The 17,553-nt window shown below is 40.8% G+C and overlaps 1 protein-coding gene across 1 annotated transcript in view; it reads left to right on the top strand.

Annotated features, from left to right (window-relative positions):
• Positions 1 to 545: 545 nt before the first annotated feature.
• The window catches only part of LOC134566054 (uncharacterized), a 449,970-nt gene continuing 432,962 nt past the window's right edge, over positions 546 to 17,553 (top strand). The window contains exon 1 of the mRNA XM_063425766.1: positions 546 to 583. The gene's annotated coding sequence lies outside the window, so the exon portion shown is untranslated. The remainder of the gene's footprint in view (positions 584 to 17,553) is intronic.

The raw sequence follows: 17,553 nt of genomic DNA, 5'->3' as shown, positions 1-17,553 counted from the left end.
ATTTTGAAAGACCATTTAATGGCGAGAAAAACGGTATATAATATGTGTGGGTACAGTAAATGAGTAAGAGGAAAATTACAGCTAAACACAAACACCGCAGAAATGTAAAAACAGCCCTGGTCCTTAACGGTAAGAAAATTGAAAAACGGTCTGGTCACTAAAGGGTTAAGTAAGTCCCTTTAGCTATGATAATGATTGTAGGCTCTATATTGTATATTTCATTTTGCTGCATCATATATTTTTGTATATGTCTGGATATTTTCACTTTTGCGTAATTTTATGCGTTATAATAAGGTGCATTTTTTTTACGAGTGCTTGTTGCTGGAGCTACAGAGTGCTGTTAAGTTTAGATTGTTAAGTTTAGTGCTTTATTATTGGGTATCAATAAATCAAGGAAGACTGACTTGATAGCTTTGTATATGTAGAGCTTCTTGTTTTGGGACAATATTATTAAGGATTGATTATTCAGTCATTGATTGAAAATGCCTTGTGCAGACATCATAATAGATATATGTGATCTAATAGAGCCAGTAAGGAAGGGGTGTCAGGTCTCTGTATCTCCGTTTAAACCAGGAAGAAGCGCGTAAGTAACTTTTCATGAAAAAGTTTCTGGGTGAAAAGTGTAGACACTGGTATTTATTGTTTTTTTTAATTGTCACAATTGCTATGTATCACATTTTCCACATTTGAATGTATATATGATTTATTTATTTGATATATTTGAATAAAGTGTATCGCCACTGGTTAAGTGAGAATATTTTCTGAATGTATTTAAATGTTGCTAAAGGAACACTATAGTGTTAGGAATACAAACTTGCATCCTAACACTAAAGTGCTATAATAACTATTTAGATGATCACCATTAACTCCTTCAGGACAGGGGCAATTGTACACGTTCTGATCTAAAAAAAAAAAATGTAAACAAATTCTGGAGTTTGCGTTATATATGTCTGTTCAACTGTGATTCACCTCTTTCATATTAAGTGCACTTATTATATATCATTCTGTTCAGGAGAAACCAGGCTTTCATTTCACATTAAATATCTATATATGAAACATAATTTAATATCAGTAAACTTGCATACCATTTGCTAAAGTAGACAACCCAAGGTATTCAAAATGAGTTATGTCCAGTCTTTTTTTAGTAGCCACTTAGTCACAAACCCTGGTCAAAGTTAGTGCTCATATATTTTTTTCACACAAAAATTGCATTTTCACCAATGATATAATAATTATATGTTTTACTTTTTAAAACACTCATATTTATATTCAGCAAAGTCTCCTGAGTACAACAATACCCCCCACCATGTACAGTTTTTATTGTGTTTTGGAATGATACAGGGTAAAATTTTGTGCTGTTTGCCAGTTTGGTTTGCTGGGCCTATGGCATACCATTTCAAATATACCCCGGGTATTCAAAATGAGTTATGTCCAGTCTTTTGTATTAGCTACTTAGTCACAAACCCTGGCCAAAGTTAGCATTTATATTTCTTTTTTTACACTTGTTACACAAAAACTGCACTTTCCAAGATGATATCATCGTCATGATACATTTTACCATTTTACACTCATCTGTTTTAACATACATTTTTGTTTAAACAAATGCAAAAAACAAATATGAACATTTCCCAAATAGGACATGGGTGCATGATGACCAGCTGAGAAAATTCCAATTTAGAAAACTAGAATGCGCTCCCTCCAAATAAGCTCTTTTAGCCCCCAGAGAACCCGACTCACCTATACATCAGGAGATGCTGCTGAACACATATTTGGGTGTTCTTTGGCAGTAACCCTTAAAGTTTCTGTCTGGGGTCAGACAGGTCCCTCAAAATATAATGAATAAAATCAAGTCATTATGTAAAAATCATGCGCATATATATATATATATATATATATATATATATATATATATATATATACACATAGAACTTACATTAATGTATGTGTGTGTATGTGTGTGTTTATATATATATATATATATATATATATATATTTATTTGTGCTCGGGACAATAAAGCCGTATTTGTATTGATACCTTATCATACCTGTAGAGGTATACAACATTCGGTTGAGGTGTGCTGAAACCGACGTATCGGTAGACCTAAAATTAAAGTGGGCCCACCATGGAAGGTAATAAGAATAAAATAAGTAATTTAAAAGGGGGACTGGTGGGAGGGACACGAAACGGAGTGATGCAGAGGAGGAGTCTAGTGCCGATGGGGATTTTTTAAAATTTTTTAATTTTTTTGGGGGGGATTAATTTTTAAATTCTTTATTATTGACGTGCATGAGAGTAACAGGCATTCTCGCTATGCCACAACAGCAAAAGCAAGACGAGTTGATATCAAGCTTAACAATGTAGACATATAGGCAGGACTGCGCACATTTTTATACATTTTTTTAAATCAAGCATGGTGCACAGTTAAAACATAAATACTGAACAATAAAAGTAACATTAAGATCATATAGTTAGTTCCAAATATATAGTCATCTCTTGGCTAATGTACGGTGATGTAGGCATAGGAGTTATTGCATACCAACTGAGCAGTATCACAGCTACTATTGTATTGCATGCTGTGTGGGATTTTATATCTGCTGTCTCTTGTAGAGATCTAGGTACAAAGGACTGCAATTGCTGCAGTGGTTTTATGTCTGGGCTGGATGGTGTCACTCATTGACTGAAGTCAGTAATAGGTTCAGGCCACAGGTCAAGACATCACCCAAGAATAAAAGACAGCAGGCATTTTCGTGTGTCACATGAGTGCAACTGGGTGGCCGCAGAGCTCTATGCCCAGTCAGGCTCTCTGTCAGTCGGTATATGGGTTTACACTTCTAGTGTCTTGTTCCGTCGGGGAGTGAGTCAGGCTGGGCTAGGAGGTGGGGGCCCCTGCACATCAGTCTGGGGTGTGAGTTGTGTCTCGTCCGTGGCATTACATCTCGTGGGGCCTAACGCACAGTTCGGCTTGTTAGCGTGATGTGTTAAGCATAAGAAAGTGAAAACATAAAATATAGTAACATAAAGATAGCAATAACTTCGAGCCGCATTGTTTGTTCAGAAGATCAGGGCATTCTTAGTGAGCCCAAGAATCTCGTATGGAGGCAGTGGGTGCTCAGGTATTCCTGGACTTCTCCCAGGGCAAAAGTGCAAAGGTGGTGTCCAGAGTAAACCCACAAAGCTTCGAACCGCAGTTGAAGTATGTCCTTAGGGTGGTAGGGAAATAGTGAGGTTGTGAGTCCCCAATTTTCAGGACATGGCTGTCACGCAAACCTCCAGTTTTCTTCCTTGAGGCACGAACGGTGTAATCCTAGTTGGGTCCCAGCGGTGGGCCGTGGTGGAGTTTCCTGAGTGCCTGGAGGGAGTTAGGGAGTTCTCTGGCAGGCGGAGTGTGGAAAGTAGTGTCTCTGCTCCTTGCAGGTCTGTTACTGTGTGTCAAGGACCGCCTCCATTGTAGAGTGTCCCCAGACAGGTCAGCAAAGAAGGTAAGGGCTGCATTTTCGAAAACATATGGTGTTTTCCCTTTGAGGGTCGCGAGGACCGCCGCCTTGTCAGCGCCAGTACGGAATTTCACCACAACATCTCTTGAAGCTGAGGCTGGAGCTCTCCTGCTGTTTGGGGACCTGGAAGACTGCCTCAATGCTAGCATTTCTGGCCTATTTCATGTAAGAAGTGCTCTGATGATCCTCCGCATTAGATGTGGGAGTTCCTCTGCTGGGATATAGTCGGTGACGCCCCTTATTTTCATATTGTTGCAGCGTCTAAGGTCTTCAAGAGCTGCAAATCGTTGGTCTGTGATCTCTTGGTGTTTTTTTAGCGCTTGCAATTCTGTCTGGAGTTCTGTTATGACTTGTCCCTGCTTATCTGAAGAGGCTTCTAGTACCCCAATAAGGCCCACCAGGCCTGTCAAGACCTTGCGGAGCTGGGCCACGTCGGCCTCTAGTACGCTCTGCAAGTCGCCTAGCATGGATCACAGGGTCTCCGTGGTAACCGGGTCAGGTGGCCCCTTTTTCGGGGTTGTCTGCGTTAATGGAGTACACATACTGCCAGAGCAGTCATCCAGACTCAGGTCGTCCGAGGAGTCTGTATTCAGCGAGGCCGGCGGACATTTTGGCCCCATGTGCCCCTTGTGTCTGCCCGAATAAATCTCCGATATCGGGCCTCGTTTTGGGTTTATCCTGTCTTTTTTTTTTGTTTTTGTCCCCATATCCACTGTGGGTCCGTGGGGTACCCTTGCGGTACTTTGTTTAGTTGGAAAAATGGGTTTTTAAGTAGAATGTGCAGAGAGCCCATTGATGTGCGTCCGTCTTGTTCTCTTGCTAGGCTCCGCCCCAGATGGGGAGTTTTTATATCAGCACTAGCCCCTCCCACAACTCCAGGCTCCACTTTTACATTTGTGCTCGGGACAATAAAGCCGTATTGATACCTTATCCTACCTGTAAAGGTATACAACATTCGGTTGAGGTATGCTGATACCGACGTATCGGTAGACTTGTAAATAAAGTGGGCAAAAAGGATGTATGCCAAAATAATTTATTCAATCAACAATTGTCTTATTACAACATAGAATATCACAATGCTAAATGTTGGAATGCCTGTCTAATTTCCTTTTCGGTTGAGGAATGTATCTACAGTAGGCTGTCGATTTCCGAGCCCCAATGATTTTATAATATGGGTAGGGATGTTCCCTTAGGAGGCTGCCGAGGCCTCCCCTATCCTGAAGGAATGTCCGGAATAGTGTAAGGGGTTGAGGCCTAGTCTCATTAACATAATTCTAACATAAAGCATAAACTTGCTTGTAGTGAGGATGTTCCCCTGTAAGGTAAGTAAAGGGTGATTTGCAGGTACTTGCAAGTTGTGTAGATATATATCTAGAGTCTTTACTGGACACCATTTATTAAATTTGGGGTAATAAGGAACTTTGATGGTTTGACCGAGTTGACTGGTTTTAGTATGTTGTAGCGAGAGTAAATAGTGGTCTTCATGTTTGATGATATGAGAAATTTTGATGCATGACCTTAATTCAGTAGTCTTGATGGCAGTGAACTCCTTGGGCCTCAGGAATCCGTAAAAAGCTAAGTATATAGCGGCTTTTAAGGTTTGATTGGTTTTGGGTTCAAATGGTGATTTATCCAAAAGGTCTGATAGCAACCCGAACAAGCTCCCATTAATAGGTAATCTCTGCAGTTTTTGTGGTGTACTGCACCTCTGGATTCCCTTTAATAAGGTCTTAATCTGAAAAGGTGATAAGGTTTGATTGTTTGGGAGTAGTGTAAGCATGTGGTATTATAAACCCTGTGAGATAAAGTTTGATTGTGTTGTAGGATAGATGCAAATTGAGGTGGCAAAAGGAAGTGAAAGCCACTAAAGATTCCATTGTGAACATATCTAACACCTGGAATTCCCTAGTAAATTTCATGAAAATATTTAAAGCTCTTTTGTATGATCGTCTGGTGTTTTAAGATAAAGCGCATTGCGATAGCATTCTACTGTGAGCTAGGAGTTGGCCTAATCCAAGATGAGGTCTTGAAACTGAGGGGCTGGAGTTGCTGTCGTTGAGGCACTGGGGTGTAGTTGGAGGAATTCCTGAAAACAGAAGCGGGACAAATGGTCAGCTGCCGTGTTGTGAACACCAGGAACGTGTGTACAACATATAAAGAATTGATGGGTCGCAGCCAGCCAAGGAAGTGTCTAACGAAACTCATGATAACTAGAGAAGGCGAACGGCCTTTGTTAATGATATGAGATGTCGACTGATTGTCAGAAAAACAATGTACCGTGTGTCCTGACCAGAAGTGTCCCCAGGTTGCTGCTGCGGCCACAATAGAATAAATTTTCAACAATGCTGTAGTCTGATCAAAGGCCTCCAATGTTTTGGTTTTGGGCGGTCAACTGCCCCACAGCCACTGGTCACCACAAATGGCTGCAAAACCAGTGGAAGATGCTGCATTCTACCACAGCATTGGAGAATTGTTGGAAATTGGATGTATGAACCCGGATTTCCCATTACATTGACATAAGAATTTCTGCCACATATGCAAATATGCTGTGGCCTGGTAATTAAGAGAAACCTCACTGTACTCGGAGGGAAGACTAGGTAATAAACAAAGAAGGAAAAGAAAGTACCCCCTTGTGGGGATAAGGTAAGTGTGTCCAGATCGTATCTCAATAGGGGGTAACCCTTGTATTATATACAGTAAGACAGTAGAGGTAGTGTATACCTAAGACCCAAGGTCTAGGTAACACAAGTGAGATACAGATCTCAGAAGTCTGCTAAAATTATAATCTTTAATTAGGTATACTTAACCATGAACAAAATAGAACAACATAAATGTGAATACTTAAAGTAAAAAATCACCCAAACCGGTACAAGAGGAGATTGAAAGGGGCTCCGGGAGTAATGGATGAGGTATCACCTTAGGCAAAAGTGCTCTAGATGTATACTCATTACTAGGGAATATAAATGGGAGGTACCAATGATCACTTAACTACCCGGTTAGCTTAATGCAGGAAGGGTAACCCCCTATCAGAGGGCGGACAGCTTCTGTAGTGTAAAGCTGATCCTGCAGTAACATTAGGTACTTGATAGATAGTGTAGAATTGGGATACTTAGATGTTCCCCTATTAAATATCAACGTACTCGATACTACTTGGAACTAGCCACAGTGCTGTATGCACTGACTGGTAGATAGTGTAGATTTGGGATACTTGGATGTTCCCCTATTAAATATCAACGGACTCGATGTTACTTGGAACTAGCTCCAGTGCTGTATGCACTGACTGGTCAAAGTAAGGCTAATAAAGTCGTATTGCACACTTAGTCTATCTTGGCTGGAATCCAACAGATGGTAATAATCATAGTACAATTCCCTTATTCCCTCCAAAAAGTCTCCAAACAGGCCCCAACTCCTCTTGTCCTAATACAACACCCCTAACATAGTGAAGTGAAAAATCGTGAAAAAAACGTGATTATAAAATCATCTAAATTTTCTGCATGTCTGCCTAACGCGTTTCGGCGCTGTGAAAAGCGCCTTTCTCAAAGGCTGTCATTGAGCAAATGCTCGAGAGTGCTTTTTAAGTATGAATCATAGCCGAAATTCGTCCAATCAGCAAACGACATGGGCGGAATTAATGTTTGATCCGCCCCCCGTTCATGATAGGTGTCAGAGCCATCAATCTTACAGTCTCTGGCCAATCAGAGCGGGTACAGGGCGGGACTCAATGCCGGAGCTACGGTTAGATACAGCCCCCAGTAGTGATGTATGTGCTGTCCGTCTTATGGGCTCTGACCAATCAGAGCGGGCGGGGGCGGGACTAAATGCCGAATCAGAAATCCAGAGCATAGTGCTGACAGGATCATCGGAAAAAACGCCTTAAGAGTATAGCCACAGTGGACTGCTTAAAAAAACATGCTTAAAAAACATCAATGGGGGTAGTCCAATATGGATTTATAGTACATAGTAGTAACGTCCTGTTTTGGTACATGTAGAACAGACTGGGAACTTATTGACTGCCCAGTCGAGGTGACGTTTTGTTTTAGTACATATAGGACAGACTGGGAACTAAATAAATATTACCCTGCCGACGGTAAAACCTTACTGTATCCATAAAGCCTCATAGTTAGAGAGGATACTGTGGATACCTTTGTACTATAAATTAGTTGCTGACTGGTAGAACTTGAATTTGGCCACTAGTAGTATGGTTCATGATGATAGCCTGGTAAAGATGTGATATGTACAAAGAAATGTGTACATTAGCAAACAACAAGTATAACGATGTGTGAAGGATAAATGACTATAGAGAAAAAGTTCTCATTATGTAATAAAGGGGGTGAAGGTGAAACCTTCATTGAGGCCATTAGGGGACATGGTGTTTAATGTCTGAATCCAGAAACATTCTCTCCTCCTTAGGATGAGATCCAGGTCTCCCCCTCTTTTGCCCACATGGACTTTTTCTATCCCTGCAAATTTGAAGCCTCTAGAAGTGTCCCCCTGGTGTGTTCTAGCATGTCTTGCTACAGGGGTGTCTCTATCTGATGAAACTGAGTGAACATGTTCCATCATGCGCCTCTTGAAGGGACGTATTGTTTTCCCTACGTACTTTTTGCCACATTTGCATGTGAGGAGATAAACCAGTCCAGTTGAGTTACAATTGAAAAATTGTTTTATCAAGGTCTTATGTGCACCAGAGGAGTCAGTTATGGATTTAGAATCTCTATCTATGTAGCTGCAGGCTACACAGCGTCCACATTGATAGGTACCATAGATATTAAGCCAATTTTTCTTACGTTTATTGTGTTTGGACAAGTGGCTTGGAACTAGCAAGTCCTTTAGATTCCTACCCCTCTTAGCTGTTATGGAGACGTGTGATGGAATCACATCTTTGAGATGTCTGTCTTGTGTAAGTAATGGCCAGAATCTAGCCATAATTTTTTTAGATATATCCCAGCCAGCGTCAAAATTCGCCACACAGCGGATTACTTTCGGAGGTGCGGGTTTAGGGATGTTGTCCAGCAGCACTTCGCGGTCACTAAGAAGTGCCCGCTGATAAGCCTGTTTGAGGCACCTGTTAGGGTAGCCCTTGGCTTTGAATCTTGTTCTTAACAGTGCTGCTTTTTCTATGAAGTCTTTCTCAGTGGAGCAATTCCTTTTTAGTCGAAGGTATTGTCCCACTGGGATACCCCTTTTCAGAGGGTTAGGATGGTAACTATGCCAATTTAGCATATTGTTGGTTGATGTCGGTTGCGGTAGAGAGAGGTTTGTATCTTTAGATCGCTCGTGATAGTGAAAGTGCAATCAAGAAAGTTCAATGAGGATGTCCCAATTTCCATAGTTAAACGTAGATTAAGATCGTTTTCGTTCAGAACCCCCACAAATTCGATAAAGAGCTCCTTTGTACCTGTCCCCTGTAGCAAGACATGCTAGAACACACCAGGGGGACACTTCTAGAGGCTTCAAATTTGCAGGGATAGAAAAAGTCCATGTGGGCAAAAGAGGGGGAGACCTGGATCTCATCCTAAGGAGGAGAGAATGTTTCTGGATTCAGACATTAAACACCATGTCCCCTAATGGCCTCAATGAAGGTTTCACCTTCACCCCCTTTATTACATAATGAGAACTTTTTCTCTATAGTCATTTATCCTTCACACATCGTTATACTTGTTGTTTGCTAATGTACACATTTCTTTGTACATATCACATCTTTACCAGGCTATCATCATGAACCATACTACTAGTGGCCAAATTCAAGTTCTACCAGTCAGCAACTAATTTATAGTACAAAGGTATCCACAGTATCCTCTCTAACTATGAGGCTTTATGGATACAGTAAGGTTTTACCGTCGGCAGGGTAATATTTATTTAGTTCCCAGTCTGTCCTATATGTACTAAAACAAAACGTCACCTCGACTGGGCAGTCAATAAGTTCCCAGTCTGTTCTATATGTACCAAAACAGGACGTTACTACTATGTACTATAAATCCATATTGGACTACCCCCATTGATGTTTTTTAAGCATGTTTTTTAAGCAGTCCACTGTGGCTATACTCTTAAGGCGTTTTTTCCGATGATCCTGTCAGCACTATGCTCTGGATTTCTGATTCGGCATTTAGTCCCGCCCCCGCCCGCTCTGATTGGTCAGAGCCCATAAGACGGACAGCACATACATCACTACTGGGGGCTGTATCTAACCGTAGCTCCGGCATTGAGTCCCGCCCTGTACCCGCTCTGATTGGCCAGAGACTGTAAGATTGATGGCTCTGACACCTATCATGAACGGGGGGCGGATCAAACATTAATTCCGCCCATGTCGTTTGCTGATTGGACGAATTTCGGCTATGATTCATACTTAAAAAGCACTCTCGAGCATTTGCTCAATGACAGCCTTTGAGAAAGGCGCTTTTCACAGCGCCGAAACGCGTTAGGCAGACATGCAGAAAATTTAGATGATTTTATAATCACGTTTTTTTCACGATTTTTCACTTCACTATGTTAGGGGTGTTGTATTAGGACAAGAGGAGTTGGGGCCTGTTTGGAGACTTTTTGGAGGGAATAAGGGAATTGTACTATGATTATTACCATCTGTTGGATTCCAGCCAAGATAGACTAAGTGTGCAATACGACTTTATTAGCCTTACTTTGACCAGTCAGTGCATACAGCACTGGAGCTAGTTCCAAGTAACATCGAGTCCGTTGATATTTAATAGGGGAACATCCAAGTATCCCAAATCTACACTATCTACCAGTCAGTGCATACAGCACTGTGGCTAGTTCCAAGTAGTATCGAGTACGTTGATATTTAATAGGGGAACATCTAAGTATCCCAATTCTACACTATCTATCAAGTACCTAATGTTACTGCAGGATCAGCTTTACACTACAGAAGCTGTCCGCCCTCTGATAGGGGGTTACCCTTCCTGCATTAAGCTAACCGGGTAGTTAAGTGATCATTGGTACCTCCCATTTATATTCCCTAGTAATGAGTATACATCTAGAGCACTTTTGCCTAAGGTGATACCTCATCCATTACTCCCGGAGCCCCTTTCAATCTCCTCTTGTACCGGTTTGGGTGATTTTTTACTTTAAGTATTCACATTTATGTTGTTCTATTTTGTTCATGGTTAAGTATACCTAATTAAAGATTATAATTTTAGCAGACTTCTGAGATCTGTATCTCACTTGTGTTACCTAGACCTTGGGTCTTAGGTATACACTACCTCTACAATAAACAAAGAAGCCTAGAAACGAATGACCTGCCCTGTGGGATGATCCTCATAGCAAAATTCAACGAACCCAGCAATGACTGTAATTCCTTACGACTTCAGTGACCCAGTCGCAAGTAATCACTAATACTTGCTAGGATACGTTAAATTTTGTCCATTGGTAAGCTGGCTTCCATAGTTACTGAATCGAGTTCAATGCCCAGAAAATTGACTATGGTGTCGGGACCTTCTGTTTTGGAAGGGGAAACTGAGATACCCAACCTTCCAAACAGTTGTATGGCATCTTAAAGTGGTGTGGTGGGTTGGTATTACTCTCTATGAAGAGAAAATCATCCAGATAATGCAGTACCGATGGACATCTACATGAGTTAAGGAGTAACCAGCATAAGGCCTCTGCAAAATTGTCAAAAATTCTCGGGCTACTTTTTGAACCAAATGTTAGCCTGTTGAAAAAATAATACTGTTTTTTCCACTTAATACCATGGAGACGCCATAAAGAAGGGTGAATAGGGAGGAGCTTAAAGGCATTAACAATGTCAATCTTGCTCAACCATGCCCCCACACCCACTGATATGATAGTTTGAACAGCATTATCAATCATGGCATATTGTAAAGAGAATTCTTCAGATGGAATTAAAGAATTTAAACTGGGAATGGTGGAGGAATGAGGTGTTGACAGATCTATAATCAGCCTCTTTTTTAAGGAGTGTTTTCCCATGACAATGCCTATTGGGTTTGTTCGCCAATTAGAAAAGGGGCCTATGATAAAGCCTTGATTCAGCTCCTGTATTAACAGTGTATAAATGGATCCTGGGACATTAAAACTGACTGTAAGGTTTTACTTTCCACGATTCTGGTAGGTAAAGCTATGACACCAGTGTGGAAGCCGTCCGAAAACCCTGAAACCAAGAAATCAACAAATTGTGGAGATTGGTGTGTTGGTAATAGTTGAGACAACTTAATGACATTTACAGATGTGAAGTACTGTTTGGAATGCAGTTTATAAGGGCACATCGTGTTGGAACGTGCACGGAAACATAGTGTACAAATATGCAATAATCTACAGGCATTAAACCCACAAGCCCCTGCATTAAAATTATTACAAATTTGGGATTTGCCAAGGAACACAATTGGCCTGCCAAGCTTATCCTTTATGACTTTCTCAGGCCTGACTGGCAAACTGGGGTTTTGTTGGACAGAGACTGAAGTGTCATTAGGACAGAGATTAGTCGTGTGGGAGGTTGAAGAACAATAAGTACAAGATGGAGTCCTGAGGCCAGCGAAATGCCTACAGAACAACTCTGTATCCAGTTTACTCCAGTTAATGACAGTATTAAACTGAGCCAGAGTTGCTGCTGCTTTAGCTGAAAATGACCTATGATAGTCATAGAAGGCATAACTGCCGTATTTGTGCCCCAGGTCCACCAACTTGTGCATATAAGTTTCGAATTCTTCTCTCCTCTGTGGCAAATTGGTACACACCACATCTCTATAGATCCCAAACGCTAGTACGAATTCAGGGATGGTAAGTTTCTTACTGAGTCTGGGATCTCTGGCCTTGAAGACTACCGATAAATCTCCATAAGCATATGTTTTATTCTCCACGATATCCTGGGAAGCAATAAGGAGAGACCAAATTCGCATCCTTACCCTCCAGGATATCTTTATGGATCTGAGGAGGCACCATATGGGCTGGTGTAATCATGAGTGTATCGATTTGTGATATAGGGATAGCTACATTACCCTGTAAAATAGCTGTAGCAGCCGCTAGGGATGTAGCATTGGATAACGTTGGGTTTGCCGCCAAGTGGCCAGATTCTAATCTGTCGATTCTATCTCTAATTTGGCCCATAGAAGATAGGAGAGACTTCATCATGGTCTGTAAGTCGGGCATGTTGATGTTTCCACTAAACTCCTCTCCTGCATCAGAGTTGTCGGTGTGTGTCTGCATTAATCTGAACAACTCTGCTTTCCTGGCAATAGCCGGAAATGGAATGCTTCTTCTCCCGAGTTCGGCTTGTATGCGTGGTATAGTCCAGGACCTGATAGATGAACGACTGGCCGATTCTTGTCTCCTAGATGGTGAACCTGACCTAGCTGGGGTGCTAGGTCATCTCCCCCTTCCGGAGCTTGTGACATACTAAAATGAGAATTGAAATTAGGATCTTATCTCCAGGGTACTGGCTGCTAAATAGTGCCAAGTGGCGAAGACATTCACTAAGTGGTGACAGGTGAGGCCCTACTAATGCCAAGCGGCTTGAGAGGCTCTATCTATGAATTGGACCGAGGGGCTATTTTCCACCGAAAGTAGTGGTGGGATGTTGGCCTCTCTGTGATATTAAGAGAAAAATAGAATTGGGTGTGACAAGTGAGGCCTTCTCTATGTAACTTGCGAGGCGGCTAGCTATGCGTTGGACCAAGGGCCGAATACCTCTGAGTATGAAGATGGTTGTTGGCCTTGCAGGACCACTAGTATGAGGCATAGAAGGCCTTAGAAAGCTAAATATGGCTTGTAATTCCTTGCCAGTCTGGATGTGGTTTCATTGTACAATAACATCCCCCATGACAAGGGATTATATGCCACTTCCTACTTCTTACACAGATCTACTAAGTACAACCCCGAGCAAATTGAATTCATCTTAACTCTTTTGGAGTTCGTTTTAACACATAATTACTTTGTTTTCGATGGTCTGTACTACCTACAACAACGGCTTGTGCCCCTAGCTACGCAAACTTATATTTGGGATGGTGGGAGGAAAACCTTTTCAAAGACACAACTACTAACCCATTTTCTCAATATATACACAAATGGTTGAGATATATTGATGATATTTTAATCTTTTGGACCGGTTCTTGTTCTAGCTTCTCTGACATGGTGAAGGTGTTAAACAACAACGATATTGGTTTACAACTGACACACGTCATTCATGAAACACAACTTGTATTTCTAGATCTCAGAATCTTACTGAACATGGATGGCACAATAGATACTGAGCTGTATAGGAAAAGCACTGCATCCAATAACCTTCTCCACTGGCGCAGTTTCCACCCTTACCGCCTGAAAGCTGGAATTCCATATGGACAGTATCTCCGAGCTAGGAGAAACTGTTCTAATGAAGTGTCATTTAAAGCCGAAGCAGATATTTTGAGGACACACTTCAAGAGTAGAGGGTATCCCAATAAGATCCTCAAAATGGCCTTTCAGAGGGCTCTCTCTCAAGACAGAAGTTCCAGCCTTCATTCTACTAAAGTCACCTCACCTAACCAATTGATTAGGTGTATAGGAACCTACGACAAGCAATGGCAACCTATCAAAGAGATATTTACTCGGCATTGGCCAATCCTACAACATGACACTGACTTAAAACCAGAAGCAGTGGCATATCCCAACATCACGGCTCGTAGGTCAAGAAACCTCAGAGACTTTCTGGTACACAGTCATTTTGAGAGAAAAACACCTTCCAAGAACTGGCTCACTGCACCCGTGGGAATGTATAAATGTGGACGGTGCAAGGCATGTCCTTCCATAAACCAGTCCAAATTGATTATGATTAAGTGCACTAATACACAAAAAGAATTTAAAATCAACCAGTTCATAAACTGCAGTACTACACGCGTCATATATGTCATCACATGCTCTTGCGGCATGCAATATATTGGAAAGACCTACCAAGAACTCAGGAGGCGCACTTTGCAACATGTGAATTCTGTTAAAAATCTGCATCTTAGTACTCCAGTGGCCATGCATGTCAGAAATTTCCATGATGGAAACCCTAATCATCTATCTTTTCAGGTCTTGGAAAGAGTTAATTTAAACTCCAGGAAAGGCAACTTCAATCACATACTTCTTCGTAAAGAGTCCAGGTGGATTTATGAATTTAAAACTCTCACTCCAGGCGGTCTAAATGAAGAATTCAACTTCACCCCATTTATTCATTCACATTAGGATTCATTTAGTCAATAGAGCGTATGTATTAATTTTTGTATACTAATGCTCATGACAAGATTTGCCCCTTGTGACTAAGAATCCCTTATTAGATTACACATATGGTCTTATCTTTTATCTTAGTCTGGTTTTTCCTCTGTATTATGTTTTTTCACCCCTTGATCGGCATTGAAGGGGTTAAAAACGATCTTTACAGCACTCCACGATCACAGGGATATAGACATTATATACACTATTTCTTAGTGTTTTTACTATGTCTTAAGTCCTCCATTGATATGTAATTGTCTCTACTTTTTGAGTCATTTTCGCTCATAAGTTTGTGGCAGTTTATCAGTCTTCAACTGCAACATTTATCTATTCATATGTATTATCATATTCATTTGTTTCCTCTACAGACCCTACAGGGGTAATGATGATACTTATTCAATTAGTGATCATCATCACTGACAATTAGTGACCGACCAATCAGAATCAGCGGGTCTTGTTTGAATCCACCTATCAGCTCTACCCATTACCTTTAAATAGCTGATACTCACCTCACATCGGTTCCCCTCTGATGAGTTGTGACGAAACGCGCGCGTCAGGGGCCATTGGATTCAGTGCAACAGCTCAGTGTGTGGTCCTCAGATCAACATGACTGCACTCTCTGAAGGATCCTGTCCACCACTCCTGTTATGACCGGAGCAGACTATATTGTGGGGTAGATCTATGCCACTGTGCATTATTCTTTCACCTTCAGTACACATTCAATCGTGATACTACCCCCTCCCTATGTGTCTGCTGGCTATAACAGTTATTGTGGTTTAGTTTGGGCTATTTTAGCTCCATTTCTCATATGCAGTTGGTGGCAACATTCCACTCCGTTTACCAAGTAAATTATTGCTGTTACTATTTCAGTTCTTACTGCAACTTTGTCTTGTTGCAAGCTAACTGCAACTTTGTCTTGTTGCAAGTTACTTATACCAGAGGTATCCTGAAAACTTATGAACAGGTCCTCTGTGTTTTTATGTATCTAATGTAGCTATATGTTTAGTGTATATTTGAACAGCACCTCATTTATGTATAATTTATCACTACAAAGAATGTAGCAACTATATCTTTAGTGAACATTTTGTATAGCACCTCATTTATGTATAATTTATCACTTTAAAGAAGGAACCATATCTGCACTGTGACCATTGTAGACCTGTCAATAAGTATGCTGGATATCTTAACAGCGAGTATAGGTCTTTCTCTACATAGGTCACAGGGTTGATTACCAGCACTTTCAGTGTTTGATTTTTTTGTCTAATTGGTCGCTCACACGTTACACTGATTGCTATTGGACTATCAGTTGCATACAGCTACCATATCTTCTGTGTATATTTGTACAGCACTTCATTTAATTATGATTTATCACTAGAAAGATTAATCCTCATCTTGACTGTGATCGTTTAACAGGCCTGTCAAATACGCTGGACATTTTATCAGCGATTGAAGATCTCTCTTTACATAGGTCACAGGGCTGATTCATGCTCAGAAACTCGGCAGCAGCTGCCCATTAGACCCCAATTCAGTGTTCTCCGAATTGCACACTACTTGAAGTATCGAATGTCACCCACATTGCAATTTGGGGTAGATGTGCCGCGATACTATGTGCACAAATATACCATTATAATATAGGTATACGTGTATTCACCATCTAGCTTACAGATTTTGATTAGCACTCATTTTTTGGTTCTTTTCTTTTGTTTTGTTGTACATACATTTACACTTACTGTAAATTCACTAAAAGTTATTTTCAAATTTTTGTATTTTTTCCTCCAATTGTTTTATATTTTTCGTACTATTAAAAGTTAAATTTGAATGATATTTTGATCCACTAAGGGCACTCATAGCTTGTCTCATCTTTCCTGTTACTACCCTGGTAGTCCATTGTGGGTTAACCCCATCTTTTGAGTGTCTTTCCTGTAGCTTCCACCTTTTTTTCTTTTTTTCCTTTAGTCTAAGGGACTGATATAAACAGGGAAGTTCAAATATAAGCCACTGGGGAACGTACCTGTATGACTGAATTTGAATTCGCAAGCCAAGGGATTGAAGGTTCAGTGGTTAGTGGTGCACTAACGTGAAAGGGAGAATCATGTCTGAGACAAAATGAACCGTAACACAACAGTAACACAACAGTATCTCAAAGGATTAACGGGCATACCTGGTTATTAGTATCAGTATAAGCGTATTTGAAACGTAAGCAAGACAAGTCATATGCCTTTCAATAGGAACTAGTTAGGCTCAGAATAACCCACAACCTAATTGTTTAAAGAACGTAATGTTATTTGCAAGGTGTCACCATAATTCTACCAGTGTAACCACCGTAAAGCTTAAACTTATACTTTAATAATATACAAGTAGATGTAGCCCACCATCTGTGCTAGGGGAATGTGTGTATATTCAAGTGATAAACGTTATATTGACGTGACCAAGCAACCGGGAAGTATGTATGCCAGGAGGGAGGGGGAAAAGGAGTATGTAACCAACACTAACATATCGAGAGTCAGACTTACATCTTGAAACAAAATCCTCATAATTATATATACCAGCGGCTGTTTGAAAGTATTGTCAAGTGAGCCAGTGCAGGCTTGTGATAAGAAACATGTTGCTGCTTATCCACGTACCAATTAATAAGCAGAAAAGACACTTGGACTTCTGATTTGGCTAATGTTTCACAAACTGCAAACCTACAGAGCCTAAGGCAACAGAAAAGCGGTAAATACAGGATTAACAGGAATATAACTAAAGTTGTAGGAGCTATAGTGCTTATAACAGCCCTCTAAATCAACCATTCTGACTGAAGAACCAACCTCAGTCAGAAAACTGCACAAATAAAACACAGTAATAATACCAATCAGTATTGTA

Source organism: Pelobates fuscus, chromosome 6, assembly GCF_036172605.1.
Source record: "Pelobates fuscus isolate aPelFus1 chromosome 6, aPelFus1.pri, whole genome shotgun sequence".
NCBI classification, from domain to species: domain Eukaryota; kingdom Metazoa; phylum Chordata; class Amphibia; order Anura; family Pelobatidae; genus Pelobates; species Pelobates fuscus.
This window is presented reverse-complemented; position numbering and strand designations above follow the sequence as displayed.